At 37.2% G+C, this 22,102-nt stretch overlaps 1 protein-coding gene and 1 long non-coding RNA gene across 2 annotated transcripts in view; one reads left to right on the top strand and one right to left on the bottom strand.

Moving 5' to 3' along the window:
- LOC105458922 overlaps positions 1–22,102 on the top strand; it is an 87,401-nt gene that overhangs the window by 15,297 nt on the left and 50,002 nt on the right. The gene's annotated exons all lie outside the window — the stretch shown is intronic.
- Positions 5,755–6,527, bottom strand: LOC105458921. The gene is made up of 2 exons (XR_975597.1): positions 6,358–6,527; positions 5,755–6,268 (listed from the first exon to the last, which is right to left on the bottom strand). It is a non-coding gene; the product is annotated as an uncharacterized LOC105458921 (long non-coding RNA).

The following is a 22,102-nucleotide window of genomic DNA, read 5'->3' on the forward strand; positions in this document are numbered from 1 at the left end:
CCCCCCCTCTTTCTGTTGAATGTACTATTACGTTTCTTTTTTATTTCGGTAACTTGAATGTTGTCCAAGTATATTTTCGGACTGAAAAGAATTTTTGTTACCGATATAATGTGGTTGTGTATATACGTAGACTGTGTTCGGAGAGCGTTATTAGTGTATTATTATGTCCTTTTTTATCTTTATTATTAGATATAGACCAAGGATATATTAGCGCTGATAGCGCGCTTTTTGAACACAGCTATAAATGATGTATCTATTTAAACTATAGGCGTATCTATGTATACATAGACATATCTCAGAAAATTGAGAATACTTATCGTTGACTCAAACTTTTTTTGTACAATTCTTATATTATTCCATGATATGTAAAATAAAGCGTTTATTCCACTCGCGGAGGAAACGTAAGGTAAAGTATCAGTGACTGAACGTGTATCTATATCGGAACATGTACACAAAAACTTATTTTTAAATGCTCTTTTTCATAATATTATAATTTAATTATAATCTTTAAATATTTTTACAATTAAATTTTATAATTATAATAAATATTATATAAATAAAAAAAGCATTTGAGATTAATAAATTTTGTATACGTGTTCCGATATAGATACATGTTCAGTCATTGGTACGTTATACCTTATAATCGGTCGGGGGCAATGAAACAATCGAGGACGGTCTCGTAATCCGCGCGCGTTCTCGTTTCGCCGAGCCTGGAAAGTCCGACATTAGTATCACGCAGCGGATGCAATTTAACGGTAACGCTACGATTTGCATAATCAGCCGACATCGCAACATCCCACCGGCGCTGCGATCCGATTCGACGACGATTATTATCGACAAAGAAAGTGTTGATACGCTCGTTTTCTCTTACAATCGTACGAAACCTCAGAAAGTTGTTGAAAACGATTCGAGTAAAACCAGCCGAATCGTTGTTCGTTTTTATCATTATCGTTGATAAAGTTAAAAGAAGTAGGTTATTTGAATCTGAAGTGTCACAGAATCCCTATTCTTAATCTTATACAGTCGAACCTCGATAACTCGAATCTCTACAGTCATTATAATCGGAAAATTACAAAGCTTCCGTAAGTCGAATTTTCATATGTTAATCCTTTTTTACTCGAATTTCGATAAGTCAAAAACTTTATAATTCGAAGATATTTTCTCTTCCTTTGAGATTCGAGTTATCGAGGTTCGACTGTATAACGGATTCTTTGACAAATTTAGACTTTTCCTTGAGTAGAATAGAAAATGACGTCGTTGCAAGTTTTTAATATTTAATTCAGAGATTCTCTCGATATTTAAATGTTGAATTAACATTCTAAAGATATGAAAAATTAATTTATATTTAAACCAATAATAAAATCTAATTACTATTTAATTGCATTGAGGAATCTTACAAAATTCAGCGTTTCGATTCTCTTCGGTATACCATTGATATTTTGGAAACGTCATATTTCATATTTCAAAAATTAACTGACGTTGATTCCGACAGGAAGACATAACTTTATTACACTATAAATATCGAGATTTGTCCGCAGCTACGATCGCGATCGTTTAATTAAATCTACGCATGTGCTTCGAGACATGTGGAGTAGGTGGGATGTAGTGTTTATCGTAATTTCCTGCCGAGAAACTCACGTTTGGCGGCCGCAGGCCGTATAAACGGTGCCCCAGGGTTTTATTCGTCTAACTTACACTAATTCGTACGCGCTTGCTGGATCGCCGCGTCTCGACGCGACCTGATCGCGATTCCGATCTATGTTTAGCGAACGTGTCTTAACGCGGGACCGTAGCGGTTGAGAACCGTCGAGGAGCCTGGCGTCTTCAACGAAAACCGAATCTATTTCAGGCTTAACAATGGCCCACAGTTTTCACGCCATCGGTTAGAGCTCCGTTTATGAGATTCAGCTCTCAGAAAAAACGTCTCTCCGTGCCGGAATGCATTCTTCGGTCTCGCCGAGCTCAATATCCCTCTGCAAGTGAGAAAAAATATTCCGCCGGTATCCCACGTTTCAAACGTACAGCTTTCTGAGACAATATCATGTAAAATATTCTATCACGTTAAATCTTTGTGTTTTATACTGTTAGATAACTCTCTCTCTCTCTTTCCCTTTTCTGTGAATATTATCAAATAATAAATAGAATTATTCTAATAATATGCAGTTACTTAAGATGAGATTTGCTTATCTTGAAAGTGGTATATATTAAATCCACTTTTGAAGCTTCATGAATTTTGATGATATGACAAATTGATGTAATAAGCGATAGTAATAGTCACGTAGATTTTAAATGAAATTTCAATGATAAGAAGCTTATGCATTAATACATTCCTAGTCTTTACAGATGAGCTCGCAGTATTGAACTGCCCTCTCGTTCCAGTTCTTATCTGTGTCCGTACGTTTAATGCTTTCTATGATAAGTGGTCAGCGCTACTTTGCTCGTACATCGGAAACCAACGTGATGAATTGTACATATAAGAATAGTAAGTGGAACATCGACCGTATCGCGAGGTCGATGTATGGCGAAATGCATTTCCACGATTTCATTATTAAGTTTTAACTGTTTCTGTGACGTCTGACAGACTCGTCACATTCCCTTGGTTATACGCTATCTCTTTTATCTTCGCTTTTATCTTCGTTATCGAATGTATGTTTTCTATATGTTCCATTGCCGTGCTAATATGAGTTATAAATGATTATGTACGTGAAGTTATAAGGCATAAGTCCCAAAAATATTTTAAGTTCACGAGCTATATTCGAAAGAAGACTTTTTTCGTTTATACATTGCGCGAGGAATTAATCGAACAAATTATTTGTAATACTTTGCAAAGTAATTTATATATTTTGGCAATATATTCTCTATATCTGAATTAGTGGAAAAGTTACTGATTGAGTCAGTAACTATAACCTAACCTAACGCCTTGCATTGCTAATAAATAAGTGAAACAAAGTCGAGTCCGTTGTTGCAATTAACGAGAACAGCGAAGTCCACTGTCAACGATTACAGCGATTTTTCACTTATTTATTAGTGATTTCCGAGAGTCAGTAAAGTTAAATTTTACTGATTACTAGTGACATACTTGGGACTGATATATTCAATAAATAATCATTGATAATCAGCGATTATCCACTGATTTAGATTTAGAGAATATATATGACTATATATGAATATATATGAATATATACTAAAAATATTTAAAATCAATATCAATTCATGGATATCAACAATTGCAGTCCATGGTGAATGCCACGGAACTGTTGAAAACGCTAATTATATATCCGGTAACAGACTTCTGTATTCGCCCGATGCCTCTCGTCCGGCTTTTCGCCAAGTTTTACCTCGGATTTACGCAAAGTTTTTCAATAAGGCCGATTCGCCGCCGCGCACTCCCCCTCCCACGAGAGTTTGTCGTTATTCCATTCTCTCGGTTTCGAACTTTTATTTTTGTGGAGTAGCTTCACGGCTACTAGTAGGGTTCGTCACCTAAAAATGGATTCGAGGGACTCCGCCATTAAATCCGGGCAACGGAGGAACGAATGCCCCCAAATCCGTCGTCCGTAGTCAAATGGATGCTATCTCGTTCGCTCCTCTTTCGCGTACTTTTGCGAAAACTTCGTGAATTCGCCGGGATTGTGTCGCAAGTTTTTCGATAAATTCCCTCGTCCTAAATCTCCCATCGTCCCCCTCGCTAAAAATCACCAACCGTCGTATTTAAGTCCGTATTTAAGTCGTTCTTTAATGCGGGTGTTAATGTCACATATATACGGGTATTTACGGTGATTATTCGCAGTGGTATACGCGTATCTTCCGTCCTTTTGTAAAACATAATGTTGCATAATGTAATACAACACGAAAGTTATGCGACAAAAGTTCATGCGCGTTACAAGCTTTTTACATTAATTCGTGCAGCGTGCGTAATACCGGACGATAAAATATTCTAAATGACTCAGTCTCCAAATATTTTTGCAACTTTATGCTACACGAAATAAATCAAGTAAAACTAAGTGCGTAGTGAATCATGTAAAAATAAATTAAGCTTTGCAGTTCGTTTTCTTTTAATATGTTTACATTTTAATATATTTATATATTGTAATATATTTTAATATATATATTGCACGTCATTTCTATATTGCATCAAATTTTAATATACATACAGCAATCGATCAATTTGTTTATTTGATTCTGTTATATTTGCTTATAAATAATCTCTTTTACACAGATAGTATTTTAGATTCGTACGTATTATTTTAAACCATTTTTGCCTACTCTCTCTCTCTCTCTCTCTCTCTCTCTCTCTCTCTCTCTCTCTCTCTCTCTCACACACACACCCTCCCTTCCATGTTGCCGTATAATTCTCGATTTTTACTGCAACCTACGTGCCTAGAAATTGTTTCGATACTTTGAAATACATTTTCTCTTCGAATATTATTTTCGTGGAGCTTTATTTATTCATATATTTGCCGCTTAAAAATGGAACGAAGAAGCTTATTATTAATCGCAAGCACACACGAAACAAACGTTTTGAAATTCGACGTTGCGGAATGAATACAGCTTTTTCTCGCCTTTTCTAAAGCACCGGATGTTAACCTACGTAGAAATTATCGTTACTCACTTGCCGTTGGATTCACTCCAAGTCGGACAACGACTTTCGGGTCATTCTTTCGTGACCTCTTAAACTAGCCCCCCCCCCCTCACCAGTGCCAAATTAATTTTAAATAGTTAGAAATGAAGTGCTCATTAGGTGCTCAAACCGTTTGGCAGAAAATTAAAAAAAATATTGAGGGGGAGGCTGGCTGGCTTAACATTAAGTTAGCCCCCTTAAAAAAAAAAATTTATTGCGTAAATGAAAAAACAAATGCAGCAGAACTGGCAGCAAAAAAAGTGCTAATTAAGTACTTCAAGAAACGATAAAAATAATTAAAAAATATATTACAGAACTTAGATATCAGTCAAACGGTCGGCTTACAAGAGAGAATTTATCTTAAACAATTAGGTGCTTTGACAAAATTGGTGTTAAAATATATCTTTTTTAATATTATTTAGATACCGAGTCGCCGAATTAGATGATCGTTCCTTTTGACAGAAATTCTAACTTAAACATCAATCGCGCGGTTAGCTGACAAAACAGAAGCGCGATCGATGTTTAAGTTGGAATTTCTGACAAACGGAACGAGCACCGAATTCGGCGACTCAGTATCTTTAAATAATATTAAAAACGAGAGATTTTAATACCAATTTTGTCGAAGCACCTAATTGTTTAAGATAATTTCTCTTTTCTAAGCCGACCGTTTGACTAACATCTAAGTTCTGTAATATATTTTTGACTTATTTTTATCGTTTCTTGAAGCACTTAATTAGCACTTAATTCTGCTACATTTATTTTTTCATTTACACAATAAATATTTTTTTTGGGGGGGGGACTAACTTAATATTAAGTCAACCTCCCCAATATTTTTTCATTTTTCTGCCAAACGGTTCGAGCACCTAATAAGCACTTAATTTCTAACTATTTAAACATTAATTTGGCGTTAGTGAAGAGGCTAGTTTAATAGAGGTTCTGTCGTGGTTCAGGACGAATTTTTGAATTTGATCATATGTCTCTAAACTTTTTCTCAAAATTCGGATACCTGCGTTCACAAGGTCCGGAAGTCCCACAGTTCGCAAAACAGTCTACATGCCCTTTCACAGCTACGAGTGTTCTCAACTTGTTCTAGATAATTTTCATAGTGCATATACATTTATTCATCATTTTTGTATAATGTCATAGTAATCTTTTATTCAATCTTTATTAAAACTTGTACATATTACAATTTAATTTTAAAATTAATTTTTATTTTAAAAGAGTTTAGAGATTTGATAAAAATAAATGAATTATATTACATATGCAGCGTGTGTTTCCTATTCTTGAATTCTCTGTATTTTAAATTTAGATCTACTCCATACTTGGAATAAATAATCCGTGCTGCTTATATTTGGATCCTTTTTGTCACCAGGAAGGAACTGATGAAGGGCGATTTGAAAGACATAGACGCAGCACTAAGCAGCTGTGTAAATTGGCTCGTTTCCTTGAAACTCCTACGTCAGTTGGCCGACGTGAAGCGTGTGTAAATCCATCTCTCTTTTCTGACAAGATCGTGAAACTTTTACAAGCGAACCGCTTGTTGCTCATTCATGTACCGTCACGAAAATTCGAAGGGCTCCCTTCTGTTCCCTTATTTTCCAATCTTCGATCACGCTATCTTCGACAGTTTACTGGTCTTCTCTCGGACTTTATTAATAGATTGATGTTAAGTCTATTATTTAATAAATCGAGCGTGTGACATAAACAAACTGTAATTTCATGCAATTGTGATTTACAAGAGTGAGTAAAACAGATTCGAATCATCACGCGAGCTCAACGATTGTTTTATCGCTTGCCACATAGTAGCAAAAGCAATAATTCTTAGCCACGGATCGTAAACACGTTTGCCATAATATATCATTGAATTGATTTATTGCGATAACTTCGAGGAATCGAAAATCGTTGAAGCGAACATAGCAATATATATATATATTGCTGTGTTCGATTCAACGTTTTTTTGTGATTTAGTATATATTCTTAAAGATAAAATGATTACAATTTTACCAGAAAAATTTATTTTTGATTGATGTGTGTTGATAAAAAGAAAATAACATCCGGACAATATCTTTTCTTTTAATATAAAATATCTGAAATAAAACTACCTGTCATAAACTGTGATTAATCGTAATTTTTTCTCTTACATGCTAATTACACACGTAAATTTTTTTTATAACAAACACTAATATTTTAATGTACTTCTTAATAACTTGCATATTGGTGCAATTAAATACAACTGTAAATTATTATTAAGTGTTAACTAATTATTGTGACGTGACACGTAAGTGATATGATATTGAAGTGTACATTACGGGAAGTAATAAATTTTAGAAAAGGGCGATGAACTCAGGCGGCTGATTTTTCACAGGCTATTTACAGTTCTAATCCCATCGCGGCGATGATAACCCTTATCCGTGGGATAGTTCTCATGCTGTACCCTTGAATTGCATATGCATAATTGCATATGAGGCACTAAGTGACCGACCAGCGGCGTCATTGACACAGACCGTGTCGTCGTCGTGTTGTCGGGTGCGATGCGTATCAACGTAATAGCTTTGCGGTTGCAAACAAGATCCGCGACGATAAATCGTCGAGTCACTAATCGTTAACGAGCGACTTTTGGTCCTCTTATCGGTACTCCGATTTGGCACAGGTCGATGCACCGTCGCAAAATGCCCGCTTATCTGCGCGGTCACGCTTGAACGTACATAAACCTTGGCGAGCGCACGACACGATTTTGCTTTCGGCAGCGTTTACCTTGCATCCTTTCGTGTGGTTTCAAAAGAGTAGAGAAAACTCCAATTAAAAGAGAGAGGTACCTTGATCTTCTCGGAGTCAAAGTAGTGTTTTCAGGGAAATTTGCGTAAATATATTGCAGCAACGAAACTTTAATGAAATACCTTCAATCAAAATGAGAAGTTTTTAATGTGTTATAAATATTTTCTTTGACTAACTTTCTTCTCTCTCTCTCTCTCTCTCTCTTTCTCTCTCTCTCTCTCTTGTGGAACTTATAAATTATATTTAAATTTTACATTTAATTATAAATTTTTATGTGCATATTATTTTGGAACTACATTCCGCTGCAGTTTTTTTTTCCGTTTCAACTTGTTTCAGCCGCGATGATTTCATTTGCCTTCGATATCCACCTCGTCGATACGATCTCGTCGAGTTGCGCAAGGAGAAACTTTCTATCCTCTCTCGCTAACGGTAGGCGCCCATTATTCTCAACGTCGTTTAGACCTCAATCTTGGTAAACGTCCCACCTATAGCCGACGTACACTCGCGCCTGATTCGCAATCGCGATTTCCACTTACATCCCATCAGATCCGGCTCTTTCTTTTTTCCACGGCGCGGCGCGACATCCCGTCGCCGGGTTATTATTCACGGGCTTACCCCTTATGCAACAACTCCCGTGTATCCACCACGTTATCCCTCTGCCACGCAAATTCGCGTGCCCCACGGCGGTGCAGCGGAATTATCTTCGGTAGACGGTGGTGCATGACAGACGACGCGCCGCGTTGGTGGCGCGTTAAACCAGCCGATCTATTTGTTCGTGCCGCAAAGCAAAGTTCGCCACGCTTTCAGCGGCGTCTCGTTATACGTTCGTTATCTGCTTTCGGCACCGCAATTTCGCAACGTCTCGTGATTTCGTACACGAGACTAATCGTTCTTCCTCAACTTCTCGCGACAACATAATGTCGCAATTTTTAGCAAAACACATGAATTCTTGTGATTTTCATGTATTATAAGAAAGCACATAGCGCCCATATATATATATATATATATATATATATATATATAGAATAAATTTCTATTTATATTATTAATCAAGAAAAATTTTTAAATTTCTTTAAGGAAATTTTCGTATATAATTTGTAGATTACTATATGGGATATTGCTTTACTAATTAATTATTTTGATATCATTAAATGGCAATTTGTATAGCTTGCCATCAAAGTTGTGTGCACAAGCGATCTACTTCGATATTTTGATTTGAAACATCACTTAAAGTGATTGCCTTTAAAACGTTTGTGAAATCTTTCTGTAACACGCTCCTAATCGTTACCACGTTCTACCAGTCTACGGAATGAATGTGTTCCCGCATAATGCCACTTCAAAGGCGTATCTACGTGCGACGATATATCTAATCAAACGATTAGCTTCTGGTTTCCTGTGTTGCTCTCGGGTCGCTAGTCGCTATCTCTTTACCGACGTGCAGTACTGGTTCGCATCCGGCGGCATTGCCCTTCGTACCATCAATTGAAGAGCACATCCAAGTCAATTTCTTCATTTCCCTGGCTTTCCGAGCCCCGGGCAATTCGCTCAGTTGACTGAAATAACACGAGCGGCATTCTGGCACTGCATAAGGTACGAAAAGAGATCTCGCCCGAAGCCATCGCGCGTTCGTTCTTTCCCAAAAACAACTTCAATCCATCTATCGTGCTCGTTCGCGCTTTAACGAAATTTGGAGAAAAAAAAAACGAACCGTTGCCAGAGCTCTATCCTACTGAATTTTTAAGATCTCATCGGCAGATGTGCGCTGGCTGCAAATCGCGTGGAGCGATTCCGAGCATCGATCAATCTCTATCGAATTGCGCCGCGATAGGTATATGGCATGCACTGTAGAAAAACCGTTGAAGAGATTTGAAATTTTTAATTCATGCGTTCGAATGTTTGAACGACGGTAATGACAATGACGATTAAAAGTGCAAAAGGGGATGTATTTTCGTTCTACGTAGTTCGAAATTCCACTATAATGTCCTGAAATACGAAGCACGAAATCGTTCAAATTTGCATGACGCTCGAAGCACTACTACGGTTTCTCTGCTTTCCTACTTTCTTGACTTAATACTGATTACTCGGTACTCACTGCGCTACTTCGCGTTAAGTGCTATTCGTTCTTCCTCCATTCGATTCTCTTCATTTCTCTCATGGATGTTTATTTTCCTATGTCGACGCCCCGAGTAGATTCGGCAACTTCATCAAGCACCTAACTAGATCGACGAGCGAAGTGCTGTGCGCTAGCCAGGAGGAGGATGTTTTCGATTTATCGTTCTGTCAATCAACGCACTCTATCACCGAGAGTTTCCGGTAAAAAGCGCGTTCATTTCACGAGGGGGCTGCTTTTTTTTTGTAGTAAGTTACTTTTGTCGTTGAATTGAGTTTTATTAGGACGGGAAATGAAATCTCAAAGATACGCTCGGCGCTCGGTGCTCAATTCCACGGTTCGTTCGCGAGCGGTTAATTAAATTGCAAACTTGAAATGGCGAAGCGAGTAGAGAGAATCTTTTTGCGACCTTTACGGTTGATTTTATCCGCTAGGAAACAAAGGACTGTTAAGTGAAAAATATCAAACGCGTATACCGTACGTAATTTAGTGTCGCGGTTACATTACCAAGTTACATCTCAAAGTTACTGAGGTTATCGCTATTAGCGATTGGTCAGTGGGGTTGCTCGAAGTGGGACACTGGTCTGTATATCGGATGTTATTCTGTCGCGTGTAAGAAGATTCGACGTCGAATCTTGGCAGCCGTGCGCGTTTTTACGACGGCGCGCCTCTTAATGGCACGGTTAAATGAAAGCGGCGTATTGCCAGATGAAGGTGCTCGATTTAGCGAACGTTTTCGTCTCTCGTGTGTTTCGTTAGGCGCCTAGACGATGATGACTCACATCAGGTTCGTTGCCTCCTTCAACGGTTTTATCGACTTTCCATCGCCAGCGCGCCGAACGGATACGCGCGCGTGCAACCGCCGCGCGGTTTATTGTCCGAATAAAATCTTTGAATCTCATACGCTTTCTCAGAAGCATCTCTCGCCTTGCTGTTAAAAGGTGATCATGTTTACACCGTTCTTTCGAATAAAACTTACGATCGAGATATTGGCAAACGATATGCGGTCGTTGGGAGGCACGATAGCACGCTCATTTGACTATAATAGACGTTTACTATCGTAATATGTTATATAAAAATGCAGGAACAAAAGCGTTTAACCATATTCTTAAATAATCTTTTAATTTATTCTTATGGTTAATAATATTTTATAATATTATGAGAATCTGGGTTAATGCAATCGATTGATTTTTTCATTTTTTGATCGTAATCATATAAATGCAATATTTAAAAACGTCACAACTTTCTGACAAATTTCTACATACATTCTAGATTTATCTTTCATAGAGATAGGCTTATAAATTTTCGAGATTTGTTACGTACATACATTAATATTTTGAAGTGTTGAGGAAAGGTAGAACACTGTCTTGTTAGACAGGCTTTGTGTTCAGGCATTACGTAGGCTTTATACAGACAAGCAAGATTATAGTACAGTACCTAATACGCTCAGTCGATTGTTCGTTCGTTCACTGAGTGAGTTATTTACGAGAATTAAGTCTGAGTTAAGATCTTTATTTAATAGGCAAAGCGGTTTTTTGTTAAAATATTCAAAATATTTAAATAACAAACTTCGAAAATTCATGAACATATCTCTGCTCAAGATAAATACATATATAACGTTAGAATGTATTTATACGTTTGTCAGAAAGTTGTGGCGATTTTTAAGTATTACATTTATGATTAAAATAACGAAAAATATAAATTATTAGATTTAATTCTTGTCAGTAATTTGTCAGTAACCGAATTATGATTATAACGATGTATCGTAATATAAAAAATAAAAATTGAATCGAAGGAAAAATCTAGAATTTCTAAAAATGGAGATAAGAATTGATTAAAAATCCGTGTTTTAGAAAGACGGAATAGACTGCAGAAATAAGTCCTATCGGATTTTGTGGGGGGGGAGGGGGAAGAAATTAAGAAGTTCCTACCTTTGAGGTTGTCCTTTGAGGACACAAATAGCGCGATAAAAGATCTACCCTGAAGGCTATGATACTTTTGTCAGAAAATCATCTCGAAGAAGTTCGAATTAACAATCTAAAAATTTTACGCGATAGTTGCAACATGTAACAGTCCTCAATTAAGAGCGTGAGAACCGTTGCAATCACCACTTCGATTTGGAATACTGAGCGTATCGTTTGCAGTTCTACAAGCCTGACCCCTTCATTTCGCTTTGCCACTGTAGGCTACACGCGGCATTAAACGCGTAACAGGATATACGTCTACCGGATGCATTTTCGATAGATGAGGGAATTACGAACGTGTACCGCGGGATTATTCACTTAATACACCGTGTCGATATACGATGGTCGACCGCGCGAGAACCGTCATCGGACATTTTGTCGTTGGTAACGGCGATGTCTGATGGAAGCAGAAGGGTTTCCCAGTATCATACGACCGATGTTTCACAACGACTTATGTTCCTCAAATTACCACGGTTCAAGCGTCCATCCGGGTCAACCACTTCTTTGTCGCGAGCGATTTCAAAGCTTTCTTACTATCTTATAGATAGGAAGCCTTTGTTCTCTTCGAAACCAACATTCTAGATGTAGAATAGATAGATCTAGAATGAAATATTGAGAAAGGAGCTCAATATTCTCTTTCTTAAAAGAATTTTAAATTATGCTCTCGAAAATTTCAATCATAAGAAGAAAAGAGCTTAATAAGAGCCTTAGGCGCGAGTCTAGACAAATAAATCGATATTACTGTGAAGAATAATTTTTTTGTGCAAAGTGAACCGCGTCTAGGCTCTCATTAACACATTTCTCCTTATATTTTATTCTCTTTTTTTTTGCTATGATTTTGTCATAATGCATTCGATGTTATTTACAGTACAAGAGTCACAGAAGTAAAATATATCTCAATTTTTTTTAAAGTTCAGTCAAATATACAGCTGTGTGTTTCGTAGATATATTTGTATGTGAGAAATTTTTAAACAAAGGGAGAATTTTGAAAAACATGAATTTTTATTTTTATACCACTTGTATTTATTTTTATCTAATACATATCACACGATGGGCTACCTTAACATTGTGTCTTTTCATCTGTAGAAAGAGAAATTTTGCTCTTTTAGATTAATATCATTAGATTCTAAATTGAAAATTAAAAAGCATGCAGTTTTTACGGCAGCATATCTATAATTTGTTTAATCGATCTTTTTTCCTCTTTATACATATTGCGTTATTACTTGTAATCATATCGACATTTGTCGTGTATAATATTATTTCGCGACAAAATATTGCTATGGAGATAAAGTATTCGCTCGAGCAGTTTGATGACAACGTGCGACACATTATATCGAAATTCGGATAATTTGCTCATTTACACAGGATATTCGAAGTGCCGCCGCACGACCGGCTCGATGGTGATAAAGCCGTAATTCGACGACAATGCGGCGCATATAAGGCCACAACATTTCCGTTCAGCGTCCGTTCACCAGCGAGTCTGTCTGTCTGCGCTCGTCGTGCGACTGCATTGTACTGGCATGTCTCTAACAATGGCCCCTAAACTAGTGAGTTACGAACGATGAACATCGCTGAAACGTGTTCCGATGACCAACATAACCACGTGACCGCCGGGAAGAACCGCGCTTTCGAGGATGAAGCATGCAGGATAAATTATTTATAAGGTAGCGCGCCGTATGCAATCAAAATCGAATTTCGGAACGGAGATGACCGATATCGCTCGGGATAGAAAGAAATGCATAGAAAGACCGATCTCTTCTCAGCAGAAGATCCTGAAGATCGTAGGTCATACAGGATGAAGAGAGAAAGAGGAACGGAAATGGAAAAGCAGATGGCGATTCTTATCGATGATTTGTACAGGGTTATCCTTACGACGTCTGACTTGATTCTCAAGGCGATTTATCGAATGTTAACGAAAAATTTGTTAATGTTACAATTTTTCTTGCAATAGTGGGGAAAAAAAATGGGAAAGATGAGGAAGAATTGAGATTAAAATTCAGAAAATATATATCTCTAGGAAATAAAATTAGACTCTCTCGTGTTTCGTGTTGTCGTTTTATTTGAAAATTTTTACGAATTAGATTATGAGATATGAAATATGAATGAAAGACAATAAGGAAATATAATAGGTTGACACATATATCGATTTAAAATGTCAACTGAATTATATTTGATCATATACTATTCTCATATATATGTCATATGAGTTTGTGTGATCCTGAAAATATCTTCTCATTACAAGATTATTTTAAAAACTCGCTCCCGCGAATGTCCTTGCAGAGGACATAATCTCGAAATATGAAATAACGTCTCATTATTTTGTAAAATGTAAATAACACCTATTTTTATGTAACATTATGAGGCAGTAATTATCTCGCGCGTGCGAGGCAGTATCGTGGAACATTTGCAATGACGCGTATATATACATAGTAAATTTAATTAATACTGTTGTAGAATATCTAGCACTCCTCCGCACGCCTCTCCACGCCTTCGCGTTTATAATCATTACACTCGGTCGGAAGATGCTAATGATGATACCAGAACAGAGAGAACTTGGCATGCAAATTTTACATTGCCTCAGCGGGCGTTAACATTTGGACTAATACACGATGCGCAATCTGAGAAATATTCAGTGTTCTTTTTTTTTTTAAATACTTTCAATTAACATTTATAGCAGTTTACCCGCGTAAAAATTACTTCAGTAATTAAGCACATTTGTGGCAAAATAATTGTTTATGTTTAAAAAATAGTTATTTTATTAAAACTTTTTATTTACATATATCTAGTATAAATTGTTTAAATACATTAAAAACTTTCAGTTAAATTAATGTGTAACATACGTACAAGTTATTTATTTATAACAACCGACAATCAATTGCTGGGACGCTGTAACGGAAGTATTATGCCGTCAAACCCTTACCGTTGTTATGATATAGGGTCGCTGTCACCTATAAACCCACTATAACTGTACATACACCGCTCTCGAGATGCAGAGGCGAATCTTGGCGGTCCTCACGTAGACTCGAAAGTCCTTTTAACCTCGGGGACTCAAGTACGTTATCGATATCAATCGATCGCGACGGTCGAGTTTCGCATCACGTACCGATGCATACGGTATACGTATCGGAGCTCTGATACAAGCGAAGTACATGCGTCTGGCGTGTGTCAGTGCCTCTCTCCCGTTCAGTTCGCACAGGAAAATATTTTACTTCTCGCTTCTTTCATTATGTCTATTATTTCTTCCAAGATATCGTTCTCAATATCGGCTGTCCCGGGAATTGTCTTCGAGCTCAATTTTAACGACAATTTTTCTTGCACCACAAAACGAATATGGTATATCCAACAATGGGAATTATATCCATTTACCGACTTGACATTTATTATCATATTTTAATGTTTTAATACTGCGTTACTGTGTCACTAAGTTAAACATAAACGTTAATGTAAATCTGATATTTATTTAATGGGAAGTTTGAGTGTCTTTGGGTATTACAAAATCAAAATTAATATCCGCAGTAATGAGCAGTTTCGGAGCCGTTCCGGAAAACGTGGCACGAGATTGAGAATCGCTGCGCAAGACGTGCATTCGACTTGCATGTACACGACGCAGCATACGTGCAAATGTAGCGCAAATTCCAGACCCCAAAGCATCCCTCCGAGAGGACTTCGCTCCAAATCCTCATTCATTTCCTCAAATCGCCCGGAACGTATCCTCAGATCGTGACACGTGACGAAAGGAGCCGCTCGACTCGTCTATCCAACGTATTACGGTCCTTGATCACGAGATATCTCTCACACTCACGGTTCTATTCGCTCGTAACCCCGATTGCGAGATAGATTACAGGCGCATTCGGATGCTAGGTGCAAATTGTATGACTTTGTTGATTTATGGTCCGATCTGCGGCGAAGCGAATCGTGTTCAATTCGGGTCGGCGTTTAACGTGTAACTTGCTTACGCCGGGAACGAAGTGCACGTGCAGCAAACATGGCATAACAGGCATTTATTAAATTTGTAATTATTTTATTTATTCGTTTCGATGTGTTCCCGCATATGCGCGCGAATATAGAAATACAAATAACAGAGCAAACGAGAGCAGAGAAATAATACGAGTGGAATAAAGTTCAATTAAATCTGGAAATCAAATATGCACTATGAAGCAATGGTTTTTCTCATTAAATTTTCTCGTCAAATTTCATAACAAATTACAATAATTAATATAACAGATGTGATGTATTATCCACGTATTCCTTGGCAAATGTAAAATTCAAGTGATTTTCAGCGAGAATTGGATTTAATCTTATTACCTTCATAACTTTTTGAGTTTGCCGCATAAATCTTTTATTTTTATTTTTTTATTTAATTCTATTAAAGTATGTAAAGAGTCTACATCATAGAAAATTTACTCTAACAGAATTTTGCTTGAGGATTTTATTTACGCGAAATACATTGATCACGACCATACTGAAGTTTTACTTAAATTTAGTTTTTTACAATAATTTCCATCGTAATATTCGGTATTACGTCAAATGTCTGTAATCCTGTGAAAATGTATCGTTTTTGTCGTATCTCTTCGCAGCATACGCTACGAAGGGCGATGAACTCGCGCGCGCTATTATGTACGTAATATTTTTGCACGCCCTCGGGACCTTCCAATAAAAGTCGAGATATATTTATCGTATTTTCCTACGGAAATCACGCTCATGAAATGCAGACGTCGGATCGATCTCTCGGCAGTTTCCGAGACATCGATTTCCGCGAGCGCGGTTTCCCCAAGCGGTGCAACGCTTATAATACACTAGATGTAACGCGACGTTTTCTTAAGCTCGCGCGCACGCTATTCCGCCGCAAAATGGATTACGCGATCGCGCGATTGCCGGCTCTGAATTTCTTACGACACGAGGAATACGCTGAGAATAAAAGAGTAGGTACGTGCATACACGAGCAATTAGATGAGATTATAGAGCAAAGGGTAAAAAAAAAATGATACGTTTATTCTCGGGATTGGTGGTGTGCTGCGAGCAAAACAAGTCACTCGCCGAGTTCATTAAACCTCTAACGCACGACGAGTAATCTTTATTCTCGAAACACGCAAGATTTATGTGAACTGTTATCGCAAAATGAATACCGTAAAATAAACATTTCATTGCATTTTCATTTGACTTTTTATGTTGGTCGTCCGAACCTTTCCGGAATTATGTGAAAATATTAATCCTTATTAAAGCCGTTTATTAATGTTAATGTTCATTCATTCCATGTTAGCTTCTGAGAAAATTAAATTCTTCGATTTTTTTCCGAAACAAGGACAAATCCGTGCTGTTTAATATTCTCCGGGCGAATAATTTAATGCTTATATCGTTCGGAATACGCGTTCGAAATTTATCTTTCCTGGAAATTATAAACGAACGTAGTGATCATTTTTTACAACTTTGGACATTTTCAACTATAACTAAATATTACGTTGAATCGAAGTTTTCGAGAGTACACACTTCCTCCATTATCCTTAAGGGCTGCAGTAACCTGAGTTTATGGTAGCGAAGATCAATACCAGTGACTCGGAGGAATTCCCTCAAGCCAGCTCCCTCGCAAATCGATCGAGTCATGTTCGTTTTTCCCCCCGGACGCGAATATATTCGTAGTAAAGCTGTACGGGGGCTAAATGTAAAGATACTTTCGTATTCTTCCGTATTCTTCCGACCGCTGCTAAATCGGGATTCGAGTATCGGTAAGAAGTTGGTATTTCAATCTCGGAAGTGTTTCTAACGAATAACAGCGATTCTCGTAACGCGTAATACTCGTAGAATATTTCTGTATTTTCATATTTTTATCAATCGCAGCTTATATCATCTCTTGCTTCTTATTAAAGCCGTATCTCTCCTTTCCTTTCCCTTTATTTCAGATCTGTTATCTCGAAAGTTCTTGATAGAAACAAAGAACGCGCGCGCGGCACGAGCTCAAAAGGAACGTCAAATCAGGACTGAAAATAGGCGCATTGAATGATTTATTACGCGCGTTTAAGATCGCCGAGATATGTATCTCGGGTTGAACTTTAGAATGTATATTAATGCGAGAGCAGTTAAACGGGCCTCATTAAATACTTGAACCGCCATCCACGCCGTTCCGGGAAGAACCGCCCAAGGAATTAATATACGCCGCGCATTGTGCAAACTATTTCCGCGTCCGTCTGAATATTACGAAGATATCGTCGGCGATATTGCAATGTGTGATTTATTTCGCGTGTCTCCGCGCGGGAAAAAAATTTCGCGTTTCGCGCGGAGGAGAAGTGTTTAATCTCACGCGTTTACACACACCGCTGTCCGCAATGATTATTGCTGTGCTGCAATAAATATAATAGCAGTTTACAACAATGTGTTATAACAATGTTAAATTGCATTGTATAGCTAACAGCTGTGATATATAATTAACAACGCAATATGAACGCGCTCATTAAAAAGAGTGCACAACGTGTTACATAATGAAACACCAATTCATCAGCGAAATTCAACAGCGATAACTGCGATAAATATTGAGTTTTTTAAGTAATGAAGAAACGAAATTATAACCGATGTTTTGCACGTTATATTGACATAATTAATCTTTGTTTCGATTATTAAAAATACGCATCAAAATAAAAATGCAAAAAAAAGTGAAGAAAAAGAAATCTTTACCAAGTTCGCAATTTAACAACGTATATAATTTTTGTTTATGAAGGATTTAATTTTAATTCTCTAATGATATTATTCCATTTCTGCTGTGTTTATTTACATTTAAAGATGTTTACCTGCTGGAACTTTTATCGCTCTTTAGTGTTAAGTAACTACTGATTGTTAGATGGATTCATGGCGACATCTTCTTGAGGAGCTTTTCGTCGCCCGAGAGAATCATCCCGGGATAGAACAAGTGAGTCATGTATCAGTCAGGTTTCCTCGGTAACTTCTTGCAGATCGATACTTACGGCGATTCGGACCCCAAATTACCGCCGTGGTCGAAGCAGCTCAATGTACAACAGCTCGAGCCTCCACACGAAGTGTAACGCGCGCTCCGCGCACGCATCTCCGCACGCGCGATTGTGTGCACGCGCGTGCGTGACGTGCGTGTAGCCGGCGCGTATATACACACACCCGTGGATTTTATATTGGGCGTGTGTCATCGTCCTTGCACTCGTCGGCGGGGAAAGCGCAGAAAGCGCTACTACGCGTTCCGAACACATGCGGGCATTATTACTTTTCCTTCGATGCGACCGCGCGCGTTCCTCCCCGAGCGTGAACTTCGCCCTCCGAGAGATACGCGCGCCACCAGAGATGGGTATCTCTGCGATCCCCTATGAGTTGAAAGCTACGAAAATTGATCGTCGTGAAGGACGTTGTGCTATTTTTGAAGGATATTTGATCGAATAAATCGAATAATTGAAAGCTTTTGATAGCTCTAAAATCAGATCAGATGTCGGTATAATTTTGGTACCTACGCTTAGATTTTAATGCTGCAGACGATCAAAAAACCATTTCCGTGTTTATTCGCGACAATTTGCATAAGATTCGTATTTCTAGCATCAGACTAAATTCGCACATTTGATTCACAAATCAAAATTCTTTATTTAGAAATTCTTTGTTACGTTTTTAAATCTATCATTTGATTCTACGATTACAGAGATCTCTTTTACGTAATTTGTTAATTATACGTTTATTTAAAAAAATAATTTGGGGTAAAGATTATCCATTTATCCCTGTATAAATGATTGACAAAATCGATTGAAAGTAATTATTCCCAGGAATTTTAATTGCAGATTCGCATGTAGATCTTAGAATTTTCTCCGTGCATGCTCTCGTGAAAATTTGCAAAGCGTTTAAACTGCATTCCGCGTTTACCCGAGGGCGTGCAGGGGCGGTCGCAGAGTGGACGTGGTGAATACCCAAAATAAACGGAACACATTAAGGAGCTACCTACGGTCTGCTTCGAATAAATCCCGTCCAAGCGGTCAACAATCTTACAATTGAAATATTCATTTTAGGTAATAATAATAATTCCAATAATAATATTGACCTTTTCCCGTAAATGATTTATTGTTATCTTCCTAAAAAAGAAAAATTTCTTACAGCTATTTTATATAGGTATATTGCATATGCTAGGTATATTGTATATGCAGTTGCATTTATTGAAACATCTCAATTAATTCTTTTTCTAAAATTAATGAATACGCACAAATTATTCATCGCAATCTTTATATTTAAAACAAAAGATTCTTACAGATATTTTTATGTGTTGTACGTAATTACATTTAGTACAATATCCCAATTAACTCGAATCCTTTTCTTAAAATTAATGAATACACGCAAATTATTCATACATTATTTATACCATTCTAAAAAAAAAAAGAAAACTTTGCTTCAGTGATTTTATATGTAGGTACTGTATACAATCACATTTAATGAAACATTTCAATTAACTTGAATCCTTTTCCTAAATTAATGAATACACCATGTTTTCTAAATACAGCCGTTTTCTATTATGTGTATAATGTATATGTATAATTTAAGCTTGAACAAGTACCTAAGTCTTTCGGAGACTTTCGGTATACATATTGCATCTCTATTCATTCTTTCTATTCTCTTGGTCTCGATGTTATCGCAGCGAGAGGGAAATATTAATTGCTAACGCACGGAGTCGCATCAATTATTATTTTTTTTCCTTTTATCGCAACCGTGCTTGCCAGTAAACGAATAATAAAATCGCCTCGCGCATCCTTCGGGATGAAAATGATTGTCCGACGATTCAAATGAGAGCGGAATAAAAATGTTCGCCACCGGCAATATCGCCTCTGTAAGGATCGCCGGGTCCCTGTTATCGAAAAACCATCGTTCGACGTCGGCTCGATGTCTGATGAGTTGCCGAACAAGGGGGGAACTTTTCCTCGCGGCGATCCTCGCTTTACGTTTTCATTCCGCGATCGTTAACACGAATTCCGTCGAAGATGCAGCGATCCGTCTTCCCGGATGCCGCGGCGATTTACTAACCGCCCGGTAATCTCGTTTCCAATTAACGTGTAATTGAAAAGTTTCGCGCGACCGTGTTTTCGACGCTCTTGGAACACTCGATAGGGATTTTCTCGAAAGCGACGTATGAATTTGCCAACGCGGGATTGACTCCAAAATGGATTTCATGTTGGCAACTAACGGACGCGCCGCTCTCTGCGGAATTCCTTGGTTATCCGCATGCTGCCGTGTTTGTTTTCGCATTCTTCGCGTTGCAATCGTTGCCGCGATCCTCGATTAAAATTTCACTGAGAATTTATTCTTGTTTAGGTTATCGGATATATTATGACGCAAAAAGTGGTTACATATTCCACAATTATCGACGTGTGACGAGCGATTCTTTTTCCAATTCTATACAATTTTGTATCAATACACGAAGTATATAAAGCAGTGTAATGATATTATATAATAATATTTATTTTAAATAATTATAAATTATAATTATTTGGAAGGTGTACCAGTATAATATATTTTATATTTTTTATTAACACTCCGGTTTGTACCGGAGTCTTCGTTACCGCAGCATTCTCAACACTTTAATTATTCGTCGTTGTCGGAGGCATCGTCGTCGCTCGCTCCCGTTCCCCGTTAATCGTCATATAATCACATTTCCAATTACGATGTAATTAAAAACTCATCGGCCCGAGACGAAGGCGTGCCTTCAGCTATATATAGTTCGAATATGTACAACTCCGGAAGCGTGGAAAATGAAACCTCTCCATCGATTCTGCTTGCTTTTATCGCACCCTCTGACCTTCACTTCGTATGCACCCTTTAATTTTCGATCGAGCCAATAGGTGTGGCAAAATTGACACGTGTTCTGCTGAATATAATTCCCATACATTATTTTGCAAATTGATATTTGAATTGAGACTTACAAATCAAATGTAATTATTATCAAGACGAAATCATAAAGATCATTGAATGTTTAATTTTCGATAATTAGAAAATATAAAATATAAAACTCGTATAAGTGGTGTTAATTTAGCAAATACAATCTTTAGTACGATAATAACGAAAATACGAAAATATATCTTAAAATGTGGCGATTGCATCATTACTCCAATTTATATAAAATTCAGTCTGCGAAAATTTGATAAGAATATTAACCGTATCATTAATCGTCTGCTATGTTTGTCTCGATGTTTATCTGACGCTATGTTGTCATTTTTTTTTTTACGACCGAATAGCTGAACATTTGCAAATTCGTCGACTTGAACGCTTCTAACTGTTTTCTATTCTTATCGAATTTTTGCAGACTGAATTTTATCCTATCCAAAAAAAGGTATGTTAAGTCGATAACTCGCATTTCTCGAAATTATTTGTTACCGTTTTTCCGTGATGCTGATTGGTTATCTCACTATGCTTACTTCGTTGAGCGGCTGTCATGATATATATTGACAGTTTGTATATTGAGATTTGTTTTAGTAATATTGTAATAGCAATAGGTTAATAGTGTAATAGCAATGTATATATTGTAAAATTAATTATTACTGCATTATTTCCTGTTCCGATGTTGATAACAATTTTTCTTTTTCTTTTGGATGACTTCAAGATTATTTCAGATAAGTTTTACTAAACACATTTTTATTATAAAACTTACGT

Source organism: Wasmannia auropunctata, unplaced genomic scaffold (genome assembly GCF_000956235.1).
Source record: "Wasmannia auropunctata unplaced genomic scaffold, wasmannia.A_1.0 LD334250.1, whole genome shotgun sequence".
Taxonomy (NCBI): domain Eukaryota; kingdom Metazoa; phylum Arthropoda; class Insecta; order Hymenoptera; family Formicidae; genus Wasmannia; species Wasmannia auropunctata.